Consider the following 12,932-nt stretch of genomic DNA (forward strand, 5'->3'; position numbering starts at 1 on the left):
GTGATATAAAAGCTCTAGCACACTAGGAACACAAGACAACTTCCTCAACCTGAAAAAGGGCGTGTACAGTCAAACCTACAACTAACAAGCCACTTAATGGTCAACGACTGGATGCTTTCTGCCTAAGGATGAGAACCAGGCAAGGACGTCCACTCTCACCACAGCTATTCAACGTCACGCTGAGGCCTAGTCAGTGCTATAATGCCAGAAGGATCACGGCACACACTGGAGAAAGCAAGAAACCAAAGTACTCCTTTTCATGGGTCCTGTGATCGTCTACATGAAACAACCAATGTATCTCCCCCAGACTCTCAGAGCTAATAAGAGCTTAGTGCTCATTAATGAGAGCTTAGCAGCGATACAGGAGAGAAACTCAACACACGGAAAACAATCCTATGAGTAACTGGAAACCTAAATTTAAGAAATAATACTGTTTTACAAAAGCTACAAACACAATGAAATGGTTATGTATAAAGCTAAAATACGTGGACGGGGTCTGTATGCCCAAAACTATTAAACGGTAATGAAAAAATCAAAGAAGATTTAGTTAAATGGAGAGAAACAATGTGTTCCCATATTTAAAGACCCAAAAAAGTTAACAGTCCATTGTCCCCAACTTGATCTGTAGAATGAATGCAGTGCCTGCCAATCAGAATCCTTGAGGGACATTTGCATGCATAAACAAGCAGATTCTACAATTCACGTGGAATATCTGATGTTTCAAAAAGCAGAAGGTATTTTAGAGAGATGATATTATCAGATTTTCAGATTTGCTCTAAAGCTGTAATAATCGAGATTGCTGGCTTACAGGGGTAGACGAGTAGATCCATGGAATAAAATAGAGTCCATGAATCCATCCATAGAAATGCGTCCAATGAGTTTTGACATGGGTGTGAGAGGGAATCCAATGGAGAAGGGATAAGCTTTTCAATACATGAGGTGGCCTATCCTTATGCAAAAAGATGCACCTCAACCTCAACCTTTACACGCAATTAAGGAAAAAGGGTTCAGAGACCTACACGCCAAAGTTCAATACTATGACTTTTGGTAGAAACCGTAGGAGGACATCTTTGTGAGGGGAGGCTAGGACATGACCTGAGATGCATGATCCATGGAAAGGAAAGATGGATGGATAGGAGTTTGGCAAAATTTAAAACTCTGGCTCTGGCCGGGCGTGGTGGCTCCTGCCTGTAATCCCAACACTTCGGGAGGCCAAGGTGGGCAGATCACTAGAGTTCAGTTGTTCGAGACCAGCCTGGCCAACATGGTGAAACCCTGTCTCTACCAAAAAATACAAAAATTACCTGGCATGGTGGCACATACCTGTAGTCCCCAGCTACTGGGGAGGCTGAGGCAGGAGAATTGCTCGACCCAGGAGGCAGAGGCTGCAGTGAGCCGAGATCGAGCCACTGCCCTCCAGTCTGGGCGACATAGCGAGCCCCTGTCTCTAAATAAATAAATAGAACAGAATAGAACAGAATAGAATAGGATAGAATAGGATAGAATACAATAGAATAGAATAGAATAGGATAGGATAGGATAGGATGCGATGCGATGCGATGCGATGCGATGCGATGCGATGCGATGCGATGCGATACGATACGATACAACACAACACAATACAACACAACACAACTTTGGCTGTGTAAGAGCCAGTGTGTTCAGAGAATGAAAATCAAAGCTGCACCACTAGGAGGAAATGTTTGAGAATCACCAACCTGACAGATCTTATATCCAAAATACATGGCGCGTTTTCAAAACTCCACAATAAGAAAATCAACACCCCAACTAGAAAATGGGGGAAAGACTTGAATGGGAGTGCAAGAAACCATATTTAACATAATTCAGCCTTAGGGGAATGCAAATTAACACCATGGAGACTGGCAAGGCCAAGCGAGAACATGTTGGGTGACTGGAACTCTCACACTTTGCAGCTGGGAGGGCGAAATAGCACAGCAACTTTGAGAAGCAGTTTGGCAGTTTCTTGTAAGTCAAACAGATGTTTACCATAGGACCCAGCCATCCCACTCCTGGGTATCTACCCTAGAGAAATGAAAACTTAGGTTCACAAAAAAGCCCGCACTGAATTGTAAAAGCGGCTCGATGCGAAACTGCCCCACACTGGACAGAGGAAAATGTCATTCAGTAGAAGGATGGCTGAACACCTGTGGTCTTCCACACAGTGAAACTGGCTTCATGAAAAAACAATAGCCTGTGACAGAGGCATCTGACACTCATCCGAGATGTTCGTCGGGCCAAAAGAAGGAAGCCCGCCTCACAAGGCCACAAACTGTATGGTGTCATTGACATAACACTCTCCCCAAGACAAAACTAGAGGGAAGGAAACAGATCACTTTACACCAGGGATGATGGATGAAGAAGGGGTAACCGCAATGGGGCAGTTCCAGGGAGCGTCCTGGGGTGATGGGACTGTTCTGGATCCCGACTGTGGTGGTGGTGACAAGAATGTATGCCCGTGTCAAAGCTCACAGAACTGTACTCCTGAGGGAAAAAAGTCAATCTTGCTGTAGGTTAAGTGGAAAAACCCAATGGCATATTTTGCGATAAGGGTAGCTCTCTGTATTGTTTTGATAAATACATCTTGGATGAGTGCAACCAAAAATTGACATTAAATGCTAAATGGAAACTTTAGATCAGCCTCCCAGGCTCTATTCTTTTGACAAACGTGGAAACCAAGAATTCACTAGTTTTCTTCAGAGGATACTGGTCCTCTGAATGTTTATTCACCAAATCGTGGCTATCAGCACACACTGGGGCAAGAAAGACAGAACCGTATCAGGAACAGTTTGAATATGTACTGAACACAAACATATATAAACACACACACACACATCCCAGAAAGAGTTCTTAACTTTTCAGAAATTGCAATCTATCTTTCCTACGAGTTAGTTCCCTGACATCCTTTGGGCCACCACTATCTGACACAAACAGTTAATGTGTGAAACGTTTGGAAAATGATCTTAACCCAATTATCTCCCAGCCAATTCTCATGTGTCACAAGGACTCTCTCAGGATCTATTTCTACATGTAGAAAGCCAATTCTCAGAGAGAGAAAAGACCTTACAACCCCCATCCCCCACGTTTCTTTTGTTGTTTTGTTTGTTTGTCTGAGGCAGGGACTCGCTCTGTTACCTAGTCTGGTGTGCAGTGGCAAAACCTCGGCTCATTGAAACCTCTGCTTCCTGGGCTCAAGGGATCCTCCAGTCTCAGACGCCTGAGCAGCTTGCACTACAGGCGTGAGCCACCATGCCCGGCTAATTTTTGTATTTTTTGTAGAGACGGGGTTTTGCCATGTTGCCTAGGCTGGTCTGGAACTCCTGAGCTCCACATGATCTGCATGCCTCAGCCTCCCAGAGTGCTGGGATTATAGGCGTGAGCCACTGTTCCCAGCCACAAACACTTTTATGAGAAGAAATGTGAGCCGGGTGTGGTGGCTCATGCCTGCAATCCCAGCACTTTGGAAGGCCGAGGCAGGCAGATCACCTGAGGTCAGGGGTTTGAGACCAGCCTGGCCAACATGGCGAAACACCATCTCTACGGAAAATACAAAAAAATTAGCTGGGTGTGGTGGTGGGCACCTGTAATCCCAGGTAATAGAGAGGTTGAGGCAGGAGAATCACTTGAACCCAGGAGGCGGAGGTTGCAGTAAGCCGAGATTGCACCACTGCACTCCAGTCTGGGCAACGGAGCAAGACTCTGTCTCAAAAAAAAAAAAAAAAAGAAAAAGAAAAAGAAAAAAAAGAAATGGGAAGATTCTGGAGACATCAACTGACAACCGGCCTGCATAGTCATCGCTCTCTTTTCTCTCTTTCTCCCTCCAGCAATTTTGTGAAATGAAACATTTTACCGTCCTATGTGTAGGTTCATCCAGAGATTCTCAAACCACACCCATGGAGTTGCTCATGATCCCTGACAGAGGCATTAAGGACAGTGAGGCCTAGAGAAGTCCGTTGTGTGTGCGGAGGGGAGCAGCTGCAGCAATACATGTGACTTCCCTTCCTTCATCATCTCACCAATGTCATTTCTTCAACAGGCACCTGCCCCCAGGTAAAAGACCTTGTATCAAAAATCTCTGCATGAAACACCACAGCCTCAAGTTTCCTGCATCATGTCATGCAGCTACTGAAGAGAGAGAAGGACTACTGGAGACAGGGAACCCAGACAGTTTACCGGTCAGACCTTCAGCATGAGAGGTGATGTCTCTGGGTACCAATCCCTCGCTGTGATGGTTTTATCAGTCAACTCGGCCAGGCTTGGTGCCTGGCCCCTTTTGGTCAAATGCTACTCTAGTTGTTGCTGGGAAGGTATTTGTGGACATGATTAACATTTACAATCACGCTGGGCACAGTGGCTCACGCCTGTAATCCCTGCTTCGGGAGGCTGACGCGGGTGGATCACTTGAGGTCAGCAGTTCGAGACCAGCCTGGCCACCGGGGTGAAACCCCATCTCTACTAAAAATAAAAATTAGCCGGGTATAGTGATGGGTGCCTGTAGTTTGGGACTGCCATGGCCATTGGCAAGACTTTCACCTCTCATTCACCCTGCATGACTCAGCTGAGATAGCACTTCTCCCAGGAAGCCTTCTCCAAGCTCCTAAAACGCCCTGTATTTCCCCTGTCCCAGCCCCAATCCCACTCAGCTGTCAACAGATGGTTATTTCTCTGTCAACCCACTAGCCCAGGAGCTGACAGAGGCCAGGGACTTTGTCTTGTTCACCCATCACAGAGCCTTGAGCCCAGTGGACACTCACAAATATCTATCAAATGAAACAAGAAGGATGTGGGGCCCGTGATAAACATCTCACTGAGAATGTCAAGTCAACCCTGCAGAATCCATATTTTCCCACGTTGCAAAGGCAGAAATTCCTGCATGGAGAGGTCAAGTAACTTCCCTCAGATCACACAACCACTCAGGGACAGAATTCCCTCCCAGGTCTCCCTGACTGCAGATGAACACACCCCTGGTGGCATTGCCTCTCTGGGTGTTCAGCCTCCCCTGATACCTAAGCGAGAAAGTAATCCTGAGGGAAGAGTTCAGACGGCAGAGTCCTAGCGGCTGACCCGCATGTCCACAGCTGCCCGGGGATCGGGTGCAATGCTGCGAATCCTTACCGTCACCTCCTCCTGGCCAGTTCTGTTCCCATGCCAGAAATGCTGCACCGAGCGCACCTCTCACACTCCCCACTCTCATTCGCTTCAATTCTCCTGTGCGGAAGGAGAAAGAGAACAGCTAAGCAAATGAATCCAGACTACGCCCTGCAGATGAGCGCCAGGAAGAGCTTTGTGTTTCTTTTCAAAATTAAGCCAGTCCCATGTGATGCTTTTTTCAATCTTCCACAATAATATGAGATAATAAAATGCATTTATTTCAGTTTAAAGATACAGATTTCATTTAATAATCCCAATTAAATATGGACTTTTTTTTTTTTTTTTGAGACAGTCTCACTGTGTCGCCCAGGCTGGAGTGCAGTGGCATGATCTCAGCTCACTGCAACCTCCGTCTCCTGGTTTAAAGCAATTCTCCTGCCTCAGCCTCTGGAGTAGCTGGGATTACAAGCACCCGCCACCACACCCGGCTCATATTTGTATTTTTAGTAGAGACGGGGTTTCACCACGGTGGCCAGGCTGGTCGCGAACTCCTGACCTTGTGATCTGCCCACGTCGGCTTCCCAAAGTGCTGAGATTACAGGCGTGAGCCACCACGCCCGGCCACATGGACTTTTTTCTAGAAGTGGCAAAATCCTACAGCAAAATGTCTAAGGTCTGTGCAAGTTCTCTGGGTGCTGAAAACCGTGCTCCTAGTCTTGTGCCATGTCATGGCAAAGGAATCTAACTCCTAGCCACACAACGCCACACAGATTGAGGAAAGAGTCTGTCCTACACATGACTTGCAGATGTTCTACATTTTTGATGCCTACACAGATCATCTCTATCCTACTGGGTCTGGAGTGGAAGAGATACAATTTTTAGCAGCTTTGTAACAAAAGAACAGGTAGTCAGTAAAGCCAGCAATGCCCACTTTCAAGAAAGAAAGAAGAAAATGAAGACAGCAGTGAAGCGTGGTGCTGGCATCAGGGGTCTCCCAGCAGGTGAGTACACAGAAAAGCAGCGGGACTACAACCGGGAGTCCAGGGAGGGGAACAGGGGAGGGACCAAGAAGAGTGGCCAGAGCAGCAAGAGGAAGACAAGGAGCAAGTCCGCTCTGGCGAGAATGGAGCTTGCCTAGACTCACCCAAGGCAGTCAGGTCGCTGGGTTCACAAGGTCGATGCTGTGGGTGTAGGCCGAGTGACTGCTACACCTCTCACCTACAAAAGAAAATAACCTCACTGGCCAGGTCACATTCCTCCAGGTATTTACTGAGGGCTCACTCCATTCAGCGGTGCCTTCAGTGAATTATCCAATGCAGCCCCATCCCAAGGACGTGTCTTAATCTGAGGAATAAAATATTGTCCAAGGAGCCAGGAATGGTGGCTCACGCCTCTAATCCAAGCACTTTGGGAGGCTGAGGTGGGAGGACTGCTTCAGCCCAGGAGTTTGAGGCCAGCCTGAGCAACAGGGCGAGACCACCATCTCAACAAAAAATTTAAAAAATTAGCCAGGCATGATGCTGCACAGCTATGGTCCCAGCTACTGGGGAGGCTGAGGTGGGACGATCACTTGAACTCAGGAGGTTGAGGCCAGTGCAGTCCAACCTGGGTGACACGGTGAGTCCATCTGAAATCACAAAACAAAACAAAAAGACAACTATGGCAGGCATGAGACGGGGGTACTTCTGACACAGAGGAAGTCAAAATCACCATAGCCCAGGTGGTCAGGAACAGCTTCTCCCAGGGCATGCTATGATATATATTCTCATCCCCAGTTGCAGATGAGGTAACAGGATCAGAGAGGTTAAGCAACTCACTCAAGGTCACACATCTAGGGAGTGGTGGTGACCATTTCTCACTGAGGTCTGCTGAAATACAAAAGTCACTCCACCATTTGTGACACCAATCTCTCTTTATATTGTCACCCGTTTTAATTCGCACTCATAGACATATACTTACCTGTGGCTCTCCTTAGTTTCATATTCTCATAAGCGGCTACACACGGTATAGATTTCGTTTTAGCACATCAGGCCTTTCCCTTAAAGAACCTGAATTTCCCGTGCCCGGCACGATTGCCCAGCCCAGAACTGAACACTTATCTCAAATTAATCTTCCAACCACACACCAAGGAAAGAAAATGGATTACTGCCACGTAGAGATTTAATTTGGGTATTTCACGAATTCTGAACTACGATTTGAAATGTAACCACTGTCCAACCAGAAACAGTAAAAACAGTGCTTCCCTATGAAAAGTATTCACAGGACATTTTATTAAATGCCAAAGCATTCCAGGTAAGACACACTGCCCGTTTTATAGGAAGTTGTTGAGATTCTGCTCCTAAGAATACAGTAGTCCTTTCTCTCTCCACTGCTAGTGCCCTGATAAGCTCAGCCAACCAAGGCCATTCGCTTTTCCATTTGCAAGCAAACACACCAAACTACCCTCACACCCACGCACAAATCCAACGCACCCAACGGGTCAGTGAGTAGAGGGAAATGGTATTGGAGATGCAGATGGGAATCTGTGGCTACTCAGAGCACCACATTTCTGATGGCGGAGAGGGCTACCGCCCAGGGTCGCCTGTACTCCAGCAAGGTGGACGGCGGAGAGGCCCTCCTTCTCCAAACATGAGACCCTGCAGCTTGTGCGGCTACTGGACACAAATGGCCTGGACCATTCATTGCGCACGAATGCAGCAATCACACCGCCCATTAAACGCATGTCTAGTCGTATTTCACATTACGACCGTCCCTCTGTCACACGTCGGAGAAAGGGTTTGTCGGACGGACGGTTTGTTTCAATAGGGGCAATGCAGTCCTCCTTGAAAACCCTCCAGTCACTGTCTCCTGCTGTGCGATGGGAGAGGAGGTGGGGAGGGAGGTGATGCCAAGGACACGGTGATTTCTGAACCCGCTGAACACTGATCCTAGCCCAAGTGTAGTCCCGCCGGCTACCAATGCCCACGGCATCCTCTTTCTCCGCTGAAAAAGGCCACCCCCAAGTAGGGAACGAGAACAACGCCACCCCCAGAGTGCACGACCGCCATTCCCACACCGGGGAGATATGGACGACGTGGAAAATCACCCGCTTCCTTCGAAAGCCCCACTCCCGGCCAGCCCAACCCAGGGATTCGAGTCCCAAGACACCCTGGCCTGTGCTAGGGACGGCCTCGGTCTCGGCCTCTCGCTCTGTCTCTCTCCCACCCCCCGCTCTCAGTCTCTCCCGCGCGCTCGCTCGCTCTCCGTCTCTCTCGGGCTCTCTCACGCGCGTTCTCGCTCCGGAGCCGGTTCCCGCCGTCCAAGCGCCAACGCGGCGCCTCGTTTCCTCTGCCCTGGAAACGCAGCGCCGCCCGCTCGTAATTGAAGGGTTAAGACCATCGAGAGGAGCCGCCCTCCGGCGGGCTAGAGGCGCCGCAGCGCGGAAGGGGGCGCCGGCGAGGATGTGCTCACGTCACAGGGATGCGACGCCGCTGAGAAACTGAACCTTTGATTGGCTGCCGCGGACCGCCGGAGCCGGAAGACGGAGCGGTTGGGTGGCTTCTCGCGACCCACGCCACTCGGGTGGACTGCGAGGGGAGAAGGCGTGGAGGTCATCCCTTCCGGAGGTGCGCCGCGGCGTTCCCGGAGCGGCTTCTCTGAAGCGTGGCTTGTGGACTGCCGAATGCTTCCGGAGGCCATGGGAAGACGCTCCCTGTAGCGGACGTGACTTCCCGGGCGAGGGACGTGGGAACTGGGCTGGAGGGTTGGGAGGCGGCCGACTTCTCCTGTGATTGGCTGGGAGTTTTGAGCTAGGGCGCGCCGCTGAGAACCGACAGGTGCTGTTTCTTTTTTTTTTTTTTACTGTTTTTGCATGAATGATAAATGCACCTTGGTGAAGACAGAAACCAAACAATCCAATACATTGAAATTATTCAGGCTACTGCCTTAGGGAGAGCGCCCCAGAAGTGGAAATCACACTGTTGGGGTAACCGGGGCGGGGCGGGGGTGTCTTTTACTTTCGTAGGAAGGAGTACACCGGTTTCAGTGGGGAGATTTATGGGGCAGGGTTGTTTTTTTTTTTTTAATCGGCAGAAGTCTCAGCCAGCTGAACAGGGAATGTTTCTCTCTGTGCCTAGCTACTTTTAGGAGGACAGACTTCCCGTCTAAGTGAATCATTTGTGACACCCTACCTTGTTTTAACCTGAGTGACTCTTTCCTAGCAGAGAGAGCCGGACAGACTCCATTTTAGTTTCTTCACTTCCAGTCCCCTTTATCCCCCTTAAGGGAATAACTAGTGCAAGCTGACTCCAAGCACATCCAAGAATACACCTGCTGGTAAGATATTGAGGCAGGCTGTACCAACAGCTCGGGAACGTGCTCGGCGGAAGGTACCTAAAAGCCCCTGCATTTATCTCTTAATCATAGTTTAAGCCCCTGCACCTGGAACTGTTTATTTTTTGTAACTGCTTCTATAACCAATTAGTTTTTTTTTTTTTTTTAACTTTTTGCCTATTCTGCTTCTGTAAAATTGCTTCAGCTAAACTCCCCCCTCCCCTGCTTAGACCACGATATAAAAACAAAACTAGCCCCTTCCTTGGGGCCGAGAGAATTTTGAGCGTTAGCTGCCTCTAGGTCGCCAGCTAATAAAGGTCCCCTTAATTTGTGTCAAAGTGTGGCGTTTCTCTATAACTCGCTTGGTTACAACACATTCATGAGACAAAAGAACAAGGACTGGTGGTGTCTGCCATCTGGGAGTCACGGCACAGAGTGGACAGACAGCATCCCTTATCTAAGTCTCATGGAGAATAATTGGTCCTGTGTGGTCAGTGACTTCCCAGAACACGAAAGTTTACAGAGATTTCTTTACCGTGGCGTATTTCAGGAGTCAAGTGACACGCAACAATGTCTGTCCTAGCAGATACATGGATAGTAGATTCCTTTTTAACCCTGGAAGAAGCCGCCTCGTGAACAGCAGTTTATGAAGGAAGGAAACATGAACCATTCTCCCAGAATATTATCATTTCATTTTACAAATGAAGTAACTGAGCCACAAAGAGATTAAGTAACCTCCCCAAAGTCATACAAGAAATAAATGGTGGAGTCTCGATTTAAATCCAGGTGTCTGTGACTTCATCCCCTTCGTGCTGTGCAGCCACACACTGTCATTTCCAAATCCACACATGTGGCTCGATTCTCTCCCTGGATCTACAGATTTCTTCCGCCAACTGACAACCCCACAGGCCCGTTGCACTCACCTCCCATCCAGCATCCTGGGCAGTGGGAGATGGCTTCCCAGAGAAGAGAGTGTTAGAGATCCTGGGTCCCAAATGCCCTACCCAGCCCCTGGAGGGAGAGGTGGGCTTCAAGAGGAAGTTTAGAAGATTTAAAGAGAGTTTATTTGTCTGAGGGACAGGCTGATGGGCTATTACAGCACACACGTGATAATAAACACCTGTTACTTTGAATTTATGTATTTACTTATTTGTTTAGTATTGGCAATACATGCCGAATGGTGGTGATACCCAAAGCAGACAGGTAAAATCAAGCCACTGTATGGGCAAGTCGAGACATTCCCATTTTACTTGGGAAGACCTGACAAGAAAATACCACTCTGCAGTATAAAAGGAGAACATTCTCCTAGACTCAACAAATGAAACTAATTAGTTATTTTTTCTAATTATTCTTATTCTCCTATTACAGATGAGGCACGGTAAGCACAGGGAGGTTAGGTCAGCTCTGCGAAGTCATTCAAGTCATAAGTCGTTGAGTCCCATAGCAAGTACTGCTCAGCATGTCCCAAAGTGAACGCACCCATCCCCACTCTCAGCACGCCTGCCCCTCCTCCTGTGCTGCCTGACTCAGTGACAGGCACCACCCTCTACCCAGCAGCTTGGGCCAAAGATCTTGAAAGCCATCCTTGATTGCTGCCTCTTACCACCCCCACAGTTGACCGAGCCTGGCCAGTTAGACCTCCCAAGTTTTTCTAAGTGAGACCTTGACACTGACTCCTCTCCATCACCACAGGAAGTTCCCTAGTCCCAGTCACCCTCATCTCCCTCCTTGATGACCACCAACAATTCATAGCTCATCTTGCTGCCAGTCTTGACCCCTTCCCACGCATTCTCTGTCCCAGTGAGTGGGGCACCTTTCTTGACTGCTAATCTGGTCACGTCAAACCTTTTCAAATTCTACTAGGGCTGCCTGCTGCCCTTAGGATAAAGTCCAGCCTCCTGGATTAGGGGTATCAGGCCCCAGCTACTACCAGGCCTCTCTCTCTCTAGCGTGCACGCTCGCTCTCTCGCTGTCTCTCTCTCGTGTCTGCCGCCTCACATCCGCCCTTCCCTCTGTCTGGCCTGCACTTGCTCCATCAACCGCTGCCTGATTGCTCCTTACCTTCAGCTCTCAAGTGAAGGAGAGAAAATTATACTTTACCTAGGGAGCAACTGGATGAAAAGGCATGCTTAGTGGGTTTGATATTTTTACTGAATAGCACATGATGGGGATTCATGAAAATTCCCCCAGTGGGCCAACCAACTGGAATGTCACGTGAGAGTAGGGTTTTTAGGAAAAGTTTACTTGCAAAAATAGGATGCAGGAAGGTAACTGAGGAAGGTGACAGGTTCATTTGCCTGACTGTAGCAATTATTTCACTGTGTGTGTGTGTGTATAACAACATGTTTTATACCTTAAATATATACAATAAAAACAATAATAATAAAGATACACAACATAGATCTCTCCTTCATTCCTATAGACTCATCATGTGTGAACATGGAGTTTGAAATTGTGGCCCCAGGTTCAGTACCATGAAGTGATGTGGGCTGAGGACCTGCCTCACAGCTGGTTCTTCCTGCCATAGAGTGAACTGTGAGGCTTCGCTTCATTCACTACAGCCTGTTATTTCAGCTCCTAGCATTGCACACCTGAATATGAATGGAAGTGTCTGCTTTGGACATATGGACAATAAAAGAGAAAAGATGGAAATGGCCCTGGTCCTGCCACCATCAGCCCAAGCCCAAACCCTGGCTGGAGGGTAGACTGGACTCCCACTGTCCTGGCACGCTGGCCTGCACACTGATGTGCCTCTAACATGGCACAGTGTGAATGGCTCTCCCTGGAGCCTGGTTGTTGAGGACCTACTGTGTGCTACTCATGTACAGTGTTGATTTCCGAAAGACCCAGAGAGGTAAGTATCAAACTCCCATCTACAGATAAGGAACCAAGCTGAAAGAGGTCAGGGCACTGAGGCAGAAAAGGCTGGATCTGGGACTCACACGTGGGTTCTGTCAGACTCCAAAGCCAGGCCTCTTTAAACTCACGACAACGTACTTTGCTTATGCTCCCCATGCTGAGCTGCAGATATTATTCTGTGATGGGACAGTCAGCTTGGTCCTAACACGACGTCCCCCTGTGAGATCCAGGCCCCTGGCAGGGCAAAGCCACCCTGAAAAGTTCTAACACAGTCCACAGGAGCTGCCCTGGCGTCCCTTGCCTCACAGCTACCAGTCGAGTTTAGCTTCTGCGCCTCCACCGGGAGGCGCTTTGCCCTATCACAGAGACACTTGCAATCCACCCCCGCCCTAAATTACATCTCCATCAGCCTCACTTTATTTAACAGATAAGAAGAATCTAGAGGCAAACAGAGCAGAGGCAGCGTTAGCGGCTGCAACACAGCTGTGGAGTTGATCAGACTCCAAATGTGGTGTGGAAATCAACAGACTGAGAATGGGAATCTGGTTCCTCTTGTTCTTCGGCTCTCTGGACTGTAAGCTGTGCAGAATCAAAGTGCCTGCCGCACAAACCTCCCCTCTTCTGAAGAGTCTGCCCTGACCCAACCCTTGCAC

General features: G+C 48.6%; 1 protein-coding gene across 13 annotated transcripts in view; it reads right to left on the reverse strand.

Moving 5' to 3' along the window:
* The window catches only part of LOC101125357 (protein FAM156A/FAM156B), a 29,455-nt gene that overhangs the window by 13,721 nt on the left and 2,802 nt on the right, over positions 1 to 12,932 (reverse strand). The window contains exons 1-3 of one of the 13 annotated variants that reach the window (XR_008675709.2): positions 7,069 to 10,623; positions 6,254 to 6,736; positions 5,134 to 5,226 (exon numbers count right to left, since the gene is read on the reverse strand). The gene's annotated coding sequence lies outside the window, so the exon portion shown is untranslated. Of the gene's footprint in view, positions 1 to 3,868; positions 4,059 to 5,133; positions 5,227 to 6,253; positions 10,626 to 12,932 lie in introns of those variants that run through there. The other 12 variants (XM_055376951.2, XM_063703159.1, XM_063703157.1 and 9 more) reach the window with 12 other exon arrangements.

The sequence above is a fragment of the Gorilla gorilla genome, chromosome X (assembly GCF_029281585.2).
Source record: "Gorilla gorilla gorilla isolate KB3781 chromosome X, NHGRI_mGorGor1-v2.1_pri, whole genome shotgun sequence".
NCBI lineage: Eukaryota > Metazoa > Chordata > Mammalia > Primates > Hominidae > Gorilla > Gorilla gorilla.